This window comes from Pogoniulus pusillus, chromosome 11 (assembly GCF_015220805.1).
Source record: "Pogoniulus pusillus isolate bPogPus1 chromosome 11, bPogPus1.pri, whole genome shotgun sequence".
Taxonomy (NCBI): Eukaryota; Metazoa; Chordata; class Aves; order Piciformes; family Lybiidae; genus Pogoniulus; species Pogoniulus pusillus.
The window spans coordinates 17059203-17071621 of NC_087274.1; the positions used below are offsets into that span (position 1 = coordinate 17059203).

At 47.4% G+C, this 12419-nt stretch overlaps 1 long non-coding RNA gene across 1 annotated transcript; it reads left to right on the forward strand.

Moving 5' to 3' along the window:
* Window positions 1-5894: 5894 nt before the first annotated feature.
* On the forward strand, window positions 5895-9958 carry LOC135179741 (uncharacterized). Its single transcript, XR_010304099.1, has 3 exons — window positions 5895-5976; window positions 9105-9304; window positions 9771-9958. It is a non-coding gene; the product is annotated as an uncharacterized LOC135179741 (long non-coding RNA).
* The last annotated feature ends 2461 nt before the right edge of the window (window positions 9959-12419 follow it).

The following is a 12419-nucleotide window of genomic DNA, read 5'->3' on the forward strand; positions in this document are numbered from 1 at the left end:
CGTGGAGTCTGTGCCTGTGGGCAAATCACTTCCACCTCTAAGATCTGGCTGTAAAACAAGGCTAATAACACCAAATTACCTACCTGTGAGAATTAATGAGATCATACTTGCTGAGGCCTTTGAAGGCATGAGGCATTACAGAAGCACTGGGGCATTATTACAGAGTGTGTTTTTAATATACGTCTAGTTTCACTTACAAATTGGAGTTTTGCTCCCTTTTGACTGCACAGCACTAATTAGACGTGTAGGGTAGGAAATAAATGTTTCCAGTGTTACTCAGGCTGGAAACCAGTTAATTTCAGGCTTCTTTGGTTTAATTGTGTCTGAAAAGACATTGAGAAAAGGCGTAATGAGCTGAGAACGCTTTAACTTTTGTTTTTATTGTTCCCTAAACTCCTTGCTTCTGCTAAGTCACAAGATGCCAGTTAAATGGTGGAGAGCTGGATGTGGAGCCCTTTTATTTTGATTTTTTTTCCCTTGTTGTTTGGTGGTTCGTTTTTTAGTGTACCAAGGTAAAATAATCCCTACTTGTTTGGTTTAATGTAGTGCTTCTCTGTCATAAATCTCCGAGCACTTCACAAAATCGGGTGCAACGTTGCCCTCCTTTTACAAAGTGGCAAACTTAAAGCAGGGTTTGCCCAGGGTCAAGTAAAATTAAGCCTTGTCTATGTGAGGACCATGAGCCAATTTAAGACAACAGGTGGAAAAAGCACCCGGGACACTTACCTCATTTCATTCTTGCTTTCACTTCAGTTAGTTTGTATCCATTTCATCTTGTTTTGTTTTAGTGCCTGGAAAGAGAAGGCTTCCCACAGCTTGCTGGACTGGCTGGATGTTAGGAGGAAGTTCTTCACAGAGAGTGATTTGCCATTGGAATGGGCTGCCAGGGAGGTGATGGAGTCACCGTCCCTGGAGGTGTTCAAGAAAAGATTGGATGAGGCACTCAGTGCCATGAACTAGTTGACTGGATAGGGCTGGGGGATAGGCTGGACTGGATGATCTTGGAGGTCTCTTCCAACCTGGTTGATTCTATGATTCTAAGTCTGCAAGGAAAAGCTGAGAGCCCTGGGGCTGTTTAGCCTGAAGAAGGGCAGTCTAGAGAAGGGATCTGATCAGTGCAGTTCTGGGGTGCATTAGAAGGATTGTGGTTAGTCAAGAGAGGTTCTCCTGCCACTCTACTCTGCCCTGGGCAGGACATATTTGGAGTACTGTGTTCAGTTCTGGGCCCCCCAGTTCAAGAGGGACATAGAACTGCTTGACAGAGTCCAGCACAGAGCCAGAAAGATGATGAAAGCAATGGAACAACTCTGTTACAAGGAGAGCCTGAGAGAGTTGGGGCTGTGCTGTTTGGAGAAGAGGAGGCTGAGAGGTGACCTCATCAATGGTTATCAATATGTGCAAGGTGAGTGCCAGGAGGCTAGATGGGGCTCTTCTGGATCATAGGATGGTTTGGGTTGGAATGATCAAGTTCCAACCCCTCTTCCACAGCAAGGTTGAACCTTCCACTAGACCAAATTACTGAAAGCCCCATCCAACCTGGTCTTGAACACTTCCAGGGATGGAAAATTTCTGGTCAACCTGCTCCAGCGTCTCATCACACTCACAGTAAAGAATTTCTTCCTTACACTTGATCTAGATTTCCTCTCTTTCATCTTAATACCATTACCCCTTGTCCCCTTGCTACACTCCTAGCTAAAGAGTCCCTTGTCACCTTTCCTCTGGGTCCCTTCTAAGTACTGAAAAGCCACTATAAGGTCTCTCTGGAGCCTTCTCTTTTCTAGGCTGAACAACCCCAACTCATTGAACCTTTCAAGTAGGACAAGCATCCTCCTCATGTTATCTGATAGGGCTCACAAGCAGCACTTCCACAGATCCCTCCCACTGTGTGTGTTTGCTCAACACTGAGTTCTGTGGACCTTTGGCCACCGGTGAGGATGTTTTCAGTGAACTTTCCTTTGAGGAAACTGCACATCTTCACAAATCATCATGTGAAATATTTATGCAGTGCTGTTCTCATTATATCTCCTGGAAAAGAAGTAACTGAAGTCTGAAGATGCATTTTGAATCTTTCAACTGATTTTTGAAGCTAAACTTTCAGTAGCAGCCTGCAAGTAGAGATTTGTGCCAGCAGAGATTGCATTTAAATCTTTATATTGGCTTTTAGTTATCCAGTGTCCTGGGTGGGAAGAGATTAGATCTTTCTTAACCTGAAAGTGTTAGAGCTTTGCCTTGGTCCCAAGGGAACCAAACACTGACTCAGATACTGTGAGATGCTCTCTGACATCCTGATTTTTCTTGCTGTTGGTTTGTTTCCTCCATTGCAAAATTGTGCAGCTGCTGCTGGGAGAGGATGAGCAAAGGAAATTGGCAGAAAATGAGAGATGCTGGTAGAGGTGATGGGAGAATGTGCAACCTGAAACTCATGGTGAGCTGGGACTAGATGCAGCCCTGCTTTGTATGAGGAGCTGAGAGGCCATGGAAATAAAGTGCTGAGACTGAGCCATGTGAAACGGGAGCATTTCCCATGCAGTCTAGGGCTGGAAGGTGGTAGAGCTTCCTCAGGACCCTTTGTTTTCCTGCAAGGTTCTTCCACAACAAGGACCATCAGCTGCTTGAATAATCTCCCCAGGGATGTGGTGGGCTCCCCAGCATGGGAAACTTTAAGACCCGCTGGACAGGGTGCTAGGCCATTCTGTCTAGACAAGGTTTAGGACAAGAAAGATTGGATCAGGTGAGTCTTGATGTCCCTGCCACAATGATGCTCTATGATTCACAGAATGCCAGCATGGTGGGGGTTGGAAGGGACCTCTGGACATCATCTAACAAACCTCATTGCTAAAGCAGGGGCACTGACAGCAGCTTGCCCAGGATCACAATTTCCGGGTGGGTTTGGATTCTCCTCATAGAAGGAGACTTTGCAACCTATTTGGGCAGCCTGATCCAAGGCTCCAGCACCCTCATGTTCAGATGGAACCTCCTGGGTTCTGTTTCGTGCCCACTGACCCTTTTCTGGTTGCTTGAGGTTACTGAAAAGAGTCTGGCCCCATCCTCTTGTCCCCCACCCTCTAGATATTGATAAGATCCCCTCTCAGTCCTCTCCAGGATGAACAGCCCCAGGTCTCTCAGACTTTACTCCTCAGAGGGATGCTTCAGTCCCTGTAACCACCTTTGTAACCTCTGCTGGGCTGCCCTCGGTAGTTTTTTGTCTCTCTTGATCTGGAGAGCCCAGAACTGGACCCGTTACTCCAGGTGCATCCTCACTGGGGCCACACTGTGATTCTGGTCTTTTGAGATCCGAGCACTTAGTGAAACACTGAGAGCCTGGACTCTTCCAAACGGTGGCATCAATCCTGTCCTCCTATGTAGCTTTGGAAAGCAGGGGCAGAGAGTCGGTGCCCGGCAGGCAGCCCCGAGGCGAGAGCAGGGCGAGCCTGGCAGCCCCCTCGGCACGGCGGTACCATGGACAGCGCTGGGACACCACCGGCGGCCACCCGGAGAGCCCTGCTGGCTCCCGGCTGCCGGGGGCGATCCTCAGCATCTCCTCCAAGTATGATGGGCTGACTTCCCTCCCCTGCCTCCCCTGCTTCGTAGCCTCAGCCTTTGAGAACTTCTCTTGCTCCAGCAGACTGCTGCAAAGCCTTTCCCATGGTTTGAGATCATAGGCTTACAGCATGTTAGGGGTTGGAAGGGATCCAAAGAGATCATCCAGTCCTACCCCCCTGCCACAGCAAGACCACATAATCTAGCTCAGGTGTTCAGGGTTAACTCTCCAGGGGGAGTAACCTTGAACCTGACCCCAGGTGGTCTTGATCCCTCCCCAGGGGGTGGGGCTGAACACTACCAGGTGATGGTGGTTAGTCCACTCCCCCTTCCTGTCTAAAGATCCATAAAAGCAGGGGGGCTTCCTGTTCTCTCTCTGTGCTCCCTGCTTATCCTCATCACCATCCTGTTCCTGTTCCTCTGTCTTACCACGTGGCCACCACCCACGAGGCGGACAAAGCCATCACCGTCGAAATCTGGTTGTATTTACACATTTTGTCTTTGTTTTCCCCTTCCCTATACCTTAGTAACTTCCCTACCTCAGATACCTTTTCAATTTATTGGTAAACTTTTCTTTTTAACTTCCAAATCGAGTGAGATTTATTTACTTGGGTGTGCTTACCTTTTCCTCTCTCTGCATCTAATTCTTTTCTTTTGGGAAAGAAGGGGGAAGAGGGAAGGGCACTCTATAAAATTGTTATTGGTTCTATCAAATGTATTTGAGTCTCTGGGAATTTAAATTAGAACAGAGACACTCAGGCCTTGAAAGGCTCCAGAGAAAGAGACTCTCTGGGTGCTTCCAGAAAGCTGGAACATGAAATTCTTTGGAATAAATGATTTGCTGTGAGGTTGGTTAGGCATTGGCAGATGTTGCTCAGAACTGTGGATGGTGCATCCCTGGAAGTTTTCAAGGCCAGGCTGGATGGGTCTTTGAGCAACCTGGTCTGACAGAAGGTGTCTCTGCCTGTGGGAAGTGGGAGGGTATATGCTGGACTAGATAGTCTTTAGGTTCCTGTCCAAATCAAAGCATTCTATACTACACGTGGGGTACATGGACCTGGCCTGCATGAGGCACCATCACTATTGTGCCATGTGGATGGGGTGACTTACCAAGGCTGCTGGTCGAGACAGGATGAGGGTTTCAAACTGGACAAAGGTAGGTTTAGAGTAGATATTAGAAATTCTTCACTGTGAGGATGATCAGTTATACCTCAATGAGGTTGAGGGCAGGCAATTGACCTTGATGTGGTAGGAGAAAGTGTCCTGGCTCCCTGCCTCTGCTCACCAGGAGGAAGGAGTGCTGAGGTGATTAGAAAAATCTCTTGGGTTTGCATGTTAAACACCTGTGCTTTAATTTATAGAAAAAGAACCACCTTTGAGCCTGGGGAGGAGCAATGTAGAGCAAAGTGGCTGTAGATGCTAATCAGGCTTTGTGGAGACCAAAAAAGAGCTTAAACTGCAAAAGAAAGCTAATTGCAAAACCTCAGGTGAGAAACCCACCTCCAAGCAGTGTTCTGCTGCACCTCTGATCAGGACATTGGTGCTGAGTGCAGGGAACTGAGGACATCAAAGCAGCAGTTCTGCATAACCAAGGAGCACTGAGAATTGCTGAGGAATGAGTTCAGTGATGCCATAAGCATAAGGAGCAGAAAGGGGATGCTGCCAGGTCTTTGTGTGATGCACGTAGCTGACGAGGCTTGTGATAATTGTGATTCTGGGAGGGTTTCTGGGATTCTCTCAACTTCAGAAGGGCAGAAGAACTGTGAGGAGTTTGCTCTGAAAAACTGACTCTGGACAGGCCCAGCAGAGCAAGAAAAAGAGGAATTGAAAGTCCTAAAGTGGTAAGACCTTGGGTCTCCCTAGGTTGCAATCTACCATGTGAGAGTTGGCCATCTCTTTGCCAGCCATTCTTCTACCTTTTACCAGCCCCTTGGCTGATCTCTGTTATCAGTTTCCTTTGGGTACCACCAGTCAGTTCTCCCTGGGTGTTGTTCTGTGTTAGGCAATGTTCTACCTACCACCACAGCTTTCATGGGACCTTGGGGACAGGCTTTTGACATGCCCAGACAAGCACTACAAAAACTGTTTCTCAGTGCAAGTTTCCCACAGCCAAAGAAATTCCTTACAGGGGCCACACCTGCCTCTGAACTTGTTTAACACCAGCCTACTAAATGGGTGAAGCTGATAGGGACTAGAACCCACTGGAAAACACACAGCCCAGCCCAATCTGAACACCTTCACCTGGGGCAAAACTTTCCTCTACAGAGAAGGTGACAGATGTCAACTCCACTTCTCTGTTTCTCTCCATGTGCTCATTTCTACCTCGACACCCACAGCAGGCATTAAATGGAGAACCCTAGTCCTGGCAGTGAGAAATGGACCTCTGCAAGAAGATTGACTCAAAGTTGTTCCTGATCATGGACTTCAAATGGGCCTGTAAGAGAATCTGGAGGCTGAAGCCCCACTGGGAAGTTCTTGGGTGGGTTGTGGCACTTGCGTTTTCCTGGCAACAGTTACACTCTTTCTGTTCTTCATTTGGAACAAGTTTTTCCAGGTCTGGAAGTGTCCCAAGTGGGAAGAAAAAAAATCTGCATAAAGACTCATGAGAATGCCTCTGAGAGATTTTCAGTGTCATTCATCCTGAGCTTGGATACTAAATTAGGGCTACACCTTTTCTTTGAACCAAGATGCTGAAATTTAAGGCAATGGGAATGAAGAGAACTGATTTGAGTGCTTTCAGTCAGAAATAATTTTCTCAAAATCCATTTTTACCCCAAATAGCATCTTGGATCAAAAACACTCATGATTGTGGCTTCAAAGCTTTGAAACAGCTCCATGTGGAAAAGAAATGGTAGGGGTTGTTTGGTTTGTTTTTTTTTTGTTGTCCTCTCCAAATTAACCTTCACCTAGTTAATTTTTTAATGGCATTTTATAGGTTAACTTGTTCTGATCTTTTGTAAAGGTAGAACTAAGCTTTTATTCCAACTGTGATTTCAGAGGTTGGATTGTTTGGTTTGGTTTCTTGAAGTTCTGTTGACTTACAGAGTTAAGAATACATTTCTCAAGCTGCCAGTTAAAACCCAGACCTGTACTGGTCTTTAGGGTTGAGTTTTGCAATAGGTGATTTGGTTTATATGATTCTGCCCTAGTGAGGTCATATCTGGAATATTTAGTCCAGTTCTGAGTTTCCCAGTTCAGGAGAGAATGGGAAATACTGGAGAGAGTCTGGTGGAGGCTATGCAGATGCTGATGGACTTGGAGTAGCTCTGTGAGGAGGAAAGGCTGAGAGCCCTGGGGCTGTTGAGCATAGAGAAGAGCAACCCTAGAGGGGATCTGATCAGTGCTGATCAATAACTGAAGCATGGGGGTCAAATGAATGGGTACAGACCCTTTTCAGTGGTGCCCAGCAATAGGACAAGGGGCAGTGGGTACAAACTGGAGCCCATCTCAACAGGAAGAAAAAATTCTTTGCTGTGAGGTTGGCAGAGCCCTGGAGCAGGTGGTTGAGTCTCCTTCTGTGGAGAGATTCCAAAACCAGATGACACTGAACTGCCTTTATTTGTCATGCTCTGATTATTCACCTCAATAGAAGATGAGACCTTGTATCTTTCTCTCTGCCATATCTCTTGGGTCTTTTACCTCTCTTTATCTGCTTCAACCTCTCTTTGTACATTGTGATGTCAGAATATTTGGCTGTGCTTCTTTACTTGTTCAGGAGATTGAAATTTCTGGTGTAGTCCAGACTTGCCATGTTAGTCTTCTGCCTAGCACCCAGCAGGTGTAAAATCTCTGCAGTCAGCAGAGAGAGGACAGTTGGATGGAGAGATCCTCTTGAACTGTTAGACATTGGTTCCTCCAAGAACCAAGTCAACCAAGTTGTTGATTGCAGAGAACTGGGCATAGAAATCGATGGAATGCTTGCTCCCTGCTTGTCCTCACTGTTATCTCTGCTGAACCATGTTCTACCATATTGCTGGAGGCAGGGAATCATAGCATTGTATAATCATCCAGGTTGGAAGAGAGCTCCAAGCTCATACAGTCCAACTTATCATCTAGCCTTATCCAATCAACTAGACCATGGCATGGAGTGCCTTGTCCAGTCTTTTCAGGGTAGATGGACTGGCAATGGACCATGGTGGTCCACTGGTCTAAAAGTGCAGTGGTAAGCTTCATTCTTAAGTGTGGAAGTTAACTTTGCCTCCATGAAACCCACTACATCCAGGTGCTTTGCATCTAGCTGGGGTCGGGTCTACAATGGTGTGGTAAGGAAGGCATCTGCATCATCTTGTCCTCATTTTAAAGAAGCCTTTACTCTAGCATTAAGCACTGAAAAGAGGACCTGGAGATTTCATGGCCACCAGGGAAGGTGTGGATATGGCAGGGAATGGGACAGTGTTTCATTCCTGGGCTGCATTCAACCACCACAGCTGTGTCCATGGGACATTCCTGACACTTGAGACTGGGGAAGTTATCTTGGTGCTTAAGTTGGGACTGCAGGATTCTTGTCTTGCTGCATGAGCTTTCCTGTGTGGCTCCTGAGTTAGTGACAGGACATTCCATTTAGTTTTCCCTTTGTGAAATAGAGGATGGCTTCTATGCTCCTGCATCTTAGGAACAGTCTCTTTAGCTTCATTCTTGCCTGCTTGTTGATGTGCAACTGAAACTACTGCTGAGTTTGGCTAAGGACCATATGAAACCATGTGCTTGCAGCCAGTGGAAAATGTCAGAGTGGAATCCCATGGGAACAAAAGGCAGCACCCTCTGTGAGGATGCCTCTGTGTGGGTCAAAGCATGCAGAAATGGAAGGAGAATTTCTGATTTCTGGTGGAGGCTTTTGCATAAGACCACTTTGTTTTACAGGATGATGAGTTCTTTGGCTGAAGGCAACACAAAGAGAGGAGACTCATGAGCGTCAGATCTGTAGCCCATGAACCTGCATGTGTGTGCAGGTTAGCATGTCACGTTTGAGGCTTGCTTAGATCCATCTGCTGTGCTGAATCACATCAACAGGTGACTTATCTGAGTGAGATGGGAATCTTTCCTTTCCCCTTCTTGCAGTTGGATCAGGAGTGTGTCACTGGCAAAACTCCCTGCGGGTTCATGACTTAGAAAGGCCTCTGATAAATTACTGAAACCAAGCACTACTTGGAGAAAGAGGGTGGAACTGGCAAGGGCTGTTTTGCCTGCAGTTGTTACTCAAGCCAGACCTCTGGAAGTCTTCAGTTAATGCTAAGAGGACCTGATACTTGAGGGCTGAGAGCTCTGGGGCTGTTGAGCCTGAGAAGAGTAGCCCCAGAGAGGATCTGAGCAATGCTGATCAACAGCTAAAGAGTGAGAGCTAAGAGGATGGGGCCAGACTCTTTTCAGTGGTGCACTTTGGCAGAACAAGGGGCAATGGACACAAACAAGAACCCAGGAGTTTCCATCTGAACATGAAGGAAACCTCCTTTGCTGTGAGGGTGCAGGCTGCCCAGAGAGTTTGTGGAATCTCCTCTATAGAGGTTCCAAAGCTGCCTGGACATTGTGATCCTGGACGAGCTGCTGTGAGTGTCTCTGCTTCACAGGGGTTTGAAGCAGATGATCTCCAGAGGCCTCTTCCAACTCTCACCATTCTGTGAATCCATGACTGTGTTCTGCTTGGAGGTCAGACACCCACCTGCCTTTCAAGATCTTCTTGCCTGAGGACTCTGTTGCTGGAGGATGCAGCATTAGGGCAGCAGAACTTCTGTGTCGTCCTCTCTAGTGGCAGAAAGAATCTGGCCAGGTGAGAAGTCAATTTGGGAGACTCTTGTATAGAATAGGATGTGGGCACCCCCAGTGGTTAAAAGCCTCAGCAGAGCTGAAAAGGGTCATAGGAACCAGAGGGAGGTGGCAGTGGCAGCTGAGTTTGGACCCTGCTGAACCTGTCTGAGCTGGGTGTGTGAGCCCCTTGCTGTGTGTGATCTTTTGACATAAGCTGGGCATCATGTATGAGCCTGCCTTTGACCTTGGGCCTGCAGACCTCATTGCCTCGAGGAAATGCTGAGTCCATAAACTCCTCAGATTTTAGGCCAGTGGAGTTAGGATGAGACCCAGCCCTCAGATGCATTAGATAGAAGAAATTAGGAGGTGTAAGATAAGAATCTGGTGCAGCAGCTGACCTCAGACAAAAGAAAGTGAGGGAGAGGCTCAAGGTGATGACACTCCTAGGCATTTATTCTCTCTCTCTCTTCTTCTTCTTTCAATTATAGAATGTTTTGAGTTGGAAAGGCCCTTTATAGGTCATCTAGTCCGACATCTCTCCAGTCAGCAGGGACTAGAGAAGGCTGCTCAGAGCTCCAAACAACCAGACCTGGAAGGCTTCCAGAGATGGGACATCTACCACTTCCCTGGGCAACTTGGGTTGCAGTTTCACCACCCTCAGCATAAAAAATTTCTTCCTTCTCTCTAGTCTAGGTCTCCCTCTTTTTAGTTTCAAATGAACACAGAATCACAGGGTGTTAGAGGTTAGAAGGGACCTAAAGAAATCGAGTCCAACCCTCTTGCCAGAGCAGGACCACACAATCTAGCTCAGGTCACACAGGAACACATCCAGACAGGCCTTAAAAGGCTCCACAGAAGGAGACTCCACAACCTCTCTGGGCAGCCTGTTCCACTGTTTTGTGACCTTAACAGTCAAGAAGTTCCCCCTTGTGTGGAGCTGGAACCTCCTGTGCTGCAGCTTCCATCCATTGCTCCTTGTTCTATCCCAGGGAGCAGTGAGCAGAGCCTGTTCTGCCCTTCCTGACTCCCAGCTCTCAGATTTAGAGACATTTATTAAGTCCCCTCTCAATCTTCTCTTCTCCAGACTAAGCAGACCCAGGTCCCTCACCATCTCCAGTCCCCTAACCAGCTTCATAGCCCTCCCTTGGACTCTCTCCAGCAGATCCCTGTCCCTCTGAAATTGGGGAGCACTAAATTGAAAGTAATACTCAAGACAAAGTCTCATGCCTTGCTCTGTCACACAGGCCCTGCTAAAAAGTCTCTCCTTGGCTTCCTAACTGCATCAGACATTATTACGGTCTGAATGATGGTGTTGCTGAATTTTGTCTATGTAGTCCATGGAGGAAATAGCCTGCACTGAGTTAAGTGGCAGACATGTGTTTGGAGGGGTCCATCCAAAAGAATGCAGCTATGGAAGTGATTTTCCAGTGCAGCTTCTTGCAGGAAAAATGTTTGCTGTGGGACATCGTTTTTCAGCTGCAGTGATGCCATGGACTGCAGGCAGAGCATCACCATGTGGGCAAAGCAGGGCAGCTTGGACAGAAAACATGAACACTCCAAGTTAAAGGTCAGCCTGATCCTTTTGTTCTGATATTGCAACTGGGGCTTGTCCTCAAGCCTCCCAATTCCAGGCTTTGATGAGTTAGAGGGGAAGCAAAGAGATTCCTTTGCCTGTGTGCATGTTGAAGCCTCCACCTTCACCACCTTGCAAATACCAACATCTTTAGAAGAGCTTTCAAAATTGCCCCAGAAGAGTCATTAGGGTCAGTGATGAGGTCACTTCTCTTACTTAAGCTCATCCAGGTGATTGCCTTCAGAAGTGGCTTCTTTCTTCGTTTTGGGGCAGTGAATAACAACAGAACTACACAACCCAGGCTTCCTTTCACCTGTGGCACGGCAGAGAGAGGTTCAGTGTGCCAAGAAGATTCTTCTTGCTGCTGTGATCGTTTTCTTCTTGCAACTGTGTTGAAACCCCCAGCAGACAGATAGACTTTATGAGTGTCTTTCAGCAAAGGAAAAGAATCAAGACCTACACCCTGCCATAAATCTTTTCTGCATTGGTAGAGGAAGACCAAACAACATCAGATTTGCAAGTCACAGTGAATGATGTAGGTGTAACCAGACTCCTGTAAGCAAGTGCAAGCAAATTTTGAGGTTGGCTGAGGGTCAGGTAGGAGACAGTCAGCTGAAGTTCTTTGCTGGTGGCCAACACTACTGGGCCTCTGTAGTTTTATGCCTGGGAAGAACAAGAAGTTCCAGCTCAACACAAGGGGGGACTTCTTGACTGTTAAGGTCACAAAACAGTGGAACAGGCTGCCCAGAGAGGTTGTGGAGTCTCCTTCTCTGGAGCCTTTCAAGGCCTGTCTGGATGTGTTCCTGTGTGACCTGAGCTAGATTGTATGGTCCTACTCTAACAGGGGGGGTTGGACTGGATGATCTCTTTGTGTCCCTTCCAACCCCTGACATCCTGTGATCCTGTGAACATGCCTCCCTGTCTTAAAGTATTGCCTTTCAGGAAAAGTTTAGGGGTGGGAAGCAGTTCTGTGGAGAAGGACCTGAATCTGCTGGTGGACAGCAAGTTCACCACAGCCTACAAATTGCCTTTGTCACTAAGAAGGTAAGTGCTCTCCTGGAGGGCATTGAAAGGAGTGTGGTCAGCATACCAAGGTAATGCTAATGCCCTACTGAGCTATGTTTGCAGTCTGGGAACACTTTAAGGCACCTCAATTCAAGAGGAACTACTGGAGAGAGTCTAGTGGAGGCTGTGCAGATGGTGAAGGGCCTGGAGCATCTCTATGAGGAGGAGAGGCTGAGAGCCCTGGGACTGTTGATCTTGGAGAAGAGCAGCCCCAGAGTCGATCTGAGCAACACTCAGCAAGAGCTAAAGGGCAGGTATCAGGAGGAGGAGGCCAGACTCTTTTCAGTGCTTACCAGTGACAGGACAAGGGGCAATAGGCTCAAACTAGAACCTAGGAGGTTCCATCTGAACATGGAGGAAGACTTTGCTGTGAGGCTGCTTGGAGAGGTTGTGGAGTCTCCTTCTCTGGAGAGATTCCAAACCACCTGGACATTGCCATCCTGGGCAGCCTGCTGTGGTTGACCCTGCTTAGGCAGGGGAGTTGGACTAGATGATCTCC